Raw genomic sequence first — 6000 nt, forward strand, 5'->3', positions numbered from 1 at the left:
CCTTGTATGTAGGAAGTGCTCAAAAATGTTCTACAAATGGATGAATGCTGAAGGAATAAATGAAAAGAAACTGGATGGAATTTATAGAAGGAGTTTTAAGCAGAATTTTAAAGAATGCCTTGTTTGGAGTAAAAAGATATGTTTTCCATGGGGAAATGAGAAAGTAAACAAGATATACATAGAGTGGTGTGTTGTTTTGTTTAGCTAAGGTCTGACTTTTCAGATAAACAGGAAATAAGGGCAGCCAAATACAGGAGGTGACTGGGGGACATTTAGTATGAAGCCACTTAGGCAGAAGAATCCAGCCATGCCAAGGAGCGACAGACGCCTCAGTGGGTCTGCACGTGCTTGTGCCTGGAGTGTTCAAGTGCACAGGAGGCTGTCTTGCAAAGTCACAGCTCCCAACAGGCACCCTAGAAAGGCACGAAGAAAGCCCTTGGACCTAGGTGTCATACCGAGTGACCTCACTTGGTGGTACTTCTCACTGCAAAAATGAACCTGTTCTGAAAGTCTACATTTCCCCTTCATCTCTTGGAAGATAAAATTTGGCTTCACCTAAGTATTTTCACTAAAAACTAATGACATCAGAAAATATCCCCATTTTCACTTTCTGTGATTAAACTTCATGTGCAGTTTCTTCATCATCTGGTAGGGAGAGTAGCTTGATACCTCAGAAAATCCCTTATGTCTTAGATTCTTTGTTTCTCATTGAACACTTTTGAGAAAGATGACTGTATTTTCTCCTATGTATACAAGTGCACACATAAACACACACACACACACACACACACACAGGTGCACACTCTTACATTATCAATGGGGTATCTTTAGTGTCTTCTACAGCAAATATGCATGTATTTTTTAAAAGTCTTCCCTTCATAGGTGTTGCCTCTGGGTTGATAAAGCCCACAAAAAACCCTCTATCTGACGCCTGTGCTGTTCCTGCTGCCTCTTCCTCTATCCTTTAAGGATGCCTGCCCCTTTCTGTCTAATTTGTTATCTTAAGGTATTTGCTATTTCTCCCCCAAAGGGAGAGACAAAGACTCACTCTTCAGGATGTTGCTTTGTTTACTCCAGTTAATTATTTAAGAGGATTCTTTAAGCCCTCACGACTCAGCCTTCACAATTCCACACAGAAACAAAGATAATTGAGAAGACTGAGACTCTTCATGCAAACGGAGATTTTCAGAGCTGACAAGGGCGCATCACCACGTCAGCTTGGTAAGCAATGGGCACCAGGGCACGGTGGTGTTTGGTAGCTCAGGATCAGGGGGATTTGGGCCACAAACGTGGAGTCATTTGTGGAACATGTGAATGAACACTAATAATACAGCCTTAATGTATTGCTTCTGCAGATTATTTCTAATACAGAGGTGCTGACTTGCACATGTATAATATATAAACACACCCATTAAAGTTTAATGTTTTCCAAGGAGCATGTTCGCCCACGACACTGTCTGTTGACACACTTCCACTCTTCCTAACACTGCATCCTGAAGGAGTCAGCACGGTGTCAAGGAGGCAGAATTAAGATTGACACTCAAGGAAGGGTCAGCAAATTAGTTTTTCAGAACTTTTGGGTCAATCAGATGCTTGGATGGACATTCAGCAAAATGTATAGTGATCACAAAAACAGCTTTAGTTTATTTTGAAAACTGGATCCTGAGAAGCCAATAAAAGCAAAAGAAGAACTTGTCTATACTCCAAGGAAAAAGTACTTTGAGTTCAAAAAGCTATTATGAAGAGGTCCTCAAAGGTTTTGGTGCAGACAGTGTGCACCATTTGGCAGAGAACAGTCGATCTTCAAGAAAAACTCCAACTCACGCTTCCCTTTCAAAATTACCACTTATAAAGAAAGAATCGAATAGAGGAATACTGATTTTTTTGCAGGATCTGAGTCCTAAAGTTCTGGGCACACCCTACTCCCTCCTGGCTCATCTGTCAGGGCAGCTGAGGCACCATCCCTCCCTTACTGGGAACCCAGAATCCCTGACAGGAAAGAGGAACACAGCAGAAGGGCATTCCAAATCATCTCTTCTTCACCCTTTGCTGACTGGAAACTAGACTCAATCATAGTTTGTATTTTTTTTAAGGTATTTGAATGTACATTCCACTTATTCAGCTTCCGGATGTTTACTGCAGAAATGGAAATTGGAAGCAGCCAGCTCCATCAGCCATGTACCCCCAAACAGGCTCTGAAATTTCTGTTCCTCTCTGCATAGTGGATGTCCAATCATTCTGCAGCACTCAGCTCAGCTCTAATAACAAGTCTATGACAGCCCTGTGGCCTTTCTCATAACATTTACTTCCAGGTCTGCCATGTGTTGGGCATCCACAACAGCCAGGCTGACAGGGCTCGTGGCTCCAAAGGAGTCGGCGGTGGGAGTGAGTCTGAACTCCTGCAAAGTGTGATGCAATTGGCCGTATTTCATGTGACAAACTCTGGTTCTGGTCCTTTGTCCAGAGCAGGCATGAAAAACACTGAAAGGCTTGATGTAGGACCTGCTTCCTAACAATGTAAAGGATCATTTATGGTGTTATTATTTTTAGGTTGAAGATAAACTTTTTCTCAATCCTACAGCTCTGTCAATTAGGTAGACAGCTTGCTTTACTGGGAATTTTCTTGGGATCACTTCATAAAGGACATTGTCGCTCAAGAGAAGTTGGTTCTAGATCATGGCTGAGACTAACATTTGGATAGCACCTTAGTAGTGCAGCCCCTTTTGCATCAATTATGATCACACTCCCCTAGAATTTGCATCCAATGTCTCTTTATTGAAATTTCAGAAACACCTGCTTAGAGGTAGGATGTACATTACCTGTATCTCTCTGTGATTAACAAACTGATATTGCCCCTGCTCTTTTTTACCTTGTAAGTATATGTTTAATCATTGCATTTATCAAGAGCTTTTATCATATTGAAAGGATATGGATATCCTGACCCCAGGATAAAGTAATTATAATTTATGACTGTTCCTAAACCACTTGTTTTCAATGTTTGAATAGCTAACATGGACAGAACCCATCTTTAAATGAGCAACTATTAGATTGGGACTATGGAGAACAATCAACAGTCAATATACTAACATGGTGATCACTGATGGATTACTGACATCCAGAAAAGAAATATAGAGTTGTATGATTTAAACTTACAAAAATATTTTAAGTTGCACAATTCTCCAGAGCAGCTAATCACCTACATGACATCTCCACTTGGATGTCTAGTAGGTCTTCAAAGGGGTCCTGTTCGAAACAGAATTCTTGATTTCCCTATCACTCCAAACTTCATGCAAACTTAGGCTGCCCCTTTTGAATGACATCATTTTTGCTGAGATGCTTTGGCTCAAAACTTGGGTATCAACCTCAGTTCTCTTTTTACTACAGATTCTGTTAAAGAGACAGGAAAGCATAAGGTGATATCCACTCTACCTTCAACATATATCTCAAATCTGAACACTCATCAACATCTCTTTTCCTCGCTCTCTCAGCCAAGCCACCGTCACAGCTGGCCTGGAAGGTGCTGCACCTGGTCTCCCTGCTCTACCATTCTTCACTGTTAGTCAATTCTCCAAGCAGCAGCTGGAGTGGCAATTATTTCATAATTTTAACAGAGAACACTGCTTCCCTGCCCAAAACATTCCAGTGGTTCTTTAGCCCACCTAGCATCCACATGACCTTCCCCTGCCCACTTCCCTCAGCTCATTGACCGCCACTCCACTCCCCCTTTCCTGCGCTCTCTCTGCCCAGCCTCACATCCTTGCTCCCCTCAGATGTGCGGAGTTCCTCCCCAGCGCTGTGGCGCTTGCCGTTCCTTCAGCCTGGAAGGTCCTGCCTCCCTGTCTTGCCTGGCTCACTCCCTCACTGGCTTCAGGCTTCTGCTGATCTGCCATTTCCCTGGGGAGCCCTGCCCTGCCAACCTCTCCCGCCTGTGCCCCCTCCCACTCCCATGTCGCTGCCCCACCTCACCTGCCACACTTACCTCAGAGCACCTGCGTCAGTAAGGGCTCTCAGGGAAGCAGGACTAATAGAATTTATCTACATACAAATGTACAGATTGATTTTTAAGGAATTTGTTCATGCAGTTGTGAGGGTTGGCAAGTTTGAAATCTGTAGGGCAGGTCAGCAGGCTGGGAACCCAGGCAGGATTTCTGTTGCAGTCTTGAGGCAGAATTCCTTTTTTCTGAAGACTCACTTCAGTTTTTACTCTTAAATCTTCAATCTATTGAATGGGTAATGGGGCCCAACCACATTCTCAAAATTAATCTTCTTTACTTAAAACCAACTTATTTTAAATGTTAATCAAAATACCTTCATTGCAACACTCGGACTAGTTTTTGAACCAAACAACTGGGCACTATTACCTACCAAGTCAACATGTAACCTTTAACCATCACAGTACTCAACAGTTGGTTGCATTATATAGTCATTGCTTTACTTGTTTATAATAAATCTCTTTCACTAGAATACAAGGCCATGACAGCAAGAACTTTATCTGGTTCAGAATTATGTTCCAGTACTTATAGTAGTTGCGGGGGCATGGTAAACAGTGGACAAGTGAATAAATCAGGCATCTTTTTCATGTTGCAAAAACAACCTCCTTTGACGAAGAGTCACAGATGGTATTTTGATAGCACAGCCATTCAGCAAAGAGGTATCAACTACTGAGAAGTTACAGATAACTGCCCTTTCGATGTGCTCATATTACTTGTTCAAGTTCTCAAGGTGAGCCAGAGACCTGATAACCGACAGGAAAAGCTAACAATTTATGAGGGCTAGCTAATTTCAACCAGCCAGTGTGTAATTCAAACATCAATTATTCAATTTGAATGTGAGAGAAGAAAACTCATAAAGGACATTAATTTTGTATTTTGCAAAATAGTAAATAAGCCTTAGAGCAAATTATCATTCACACTGAAAATATAGCATCTCAAGCTATACTTAAATTGAAACTTTATTATAACTTTGAACATTGGGGTATCATATGGCTAATCTGGTGGCTCTGATGCAACTTTTAAAGAAGTTCATATATATCTTCTTGAAAGGATTTTTTTCTCAGTTAATTTTATAGAGTGAGAGGAGATGGGAGTGACAAGCAAGCATCAAGGGACTCGGGAGTTTGAGGCCAGGCACCTGGAAGGAAGTGCACCTGGAAGGATATGGTACACTCTGGGGATGCAGGCAGCTGGGTTTGGAGCCAACACATTCCACAAGCTGTAATATGGGTTTGCCAAGGAATATTAAGACCCGTCTCCTAAACAGCAGAAAGACACACCCTTATTTGATCTTGGCAGTTATTTTAAAATGTTACAAAAATGGGCCCTACAGTCCCTCCAGACACTAGGGATATTAAAATATAACTGACTGTTTGGACCTGGAAAATTTTATGGATATCTCCTTGAATTAGTCATGTGAGATATGGACTTCAGTATCTACTATATTCAACTTCATAGTCCCAATCCCAACTGCTTACAAGATCTTCCCAATATTGACCATCCTGCTTGAGTCTATGACAACTCTGTAAGGCAAGCCAGGTAACAGCATCATCCTCATTCCCCTGGGGTAGAAACTGAAGCCCTGAACAGCTAAGTTACCCTGTAAAGTTCACACAGCTAGGAAGTGATGACATCGGGGTTCAAACCTGAGTCTTGTGAACCTTTTATATCCCACTACTCTGTCTCCTGTTTAATGAGGGCTGAGATGATCAAGGTTTAAACCCGTGACTCTTTAGGAATAAATGATAGACTGGGCTGCTGAGTATTTCTCCAATGATCAAGAGTTTAGTTGAGACACAAGAGCTTGTCTTTGCCTAAGGCTTGTGACAATTTAGGAAATACCTTGTTCAAGCACAATGTGTGGACCAGTTCTTGCCTCCTGTGTTGAAGGTTTCTCTCTATTAACTATTACACGTAGTGTGACTGCCTTTCTAGTTCACATAGACTCATAAGGAAGTAGTTTTCTCCAAGAGTAGTAATTTCTGCAGGTATCAGCATGTTCTTTTCT

Source organism: Manis javanica, chromosome 15 (assembly GCF_040802235.1).
Source record: "Manis javanica isolate MJ-LG chromosome 15, MJ_LKY, whole genome shotgun sequence".
In the NCBI taxonomy this organism is placed as follows: Eukaryota; Metazoa; Chordata; class Mammalia; order Pholidota; family Manidae; genus Manis; species Manis javanica.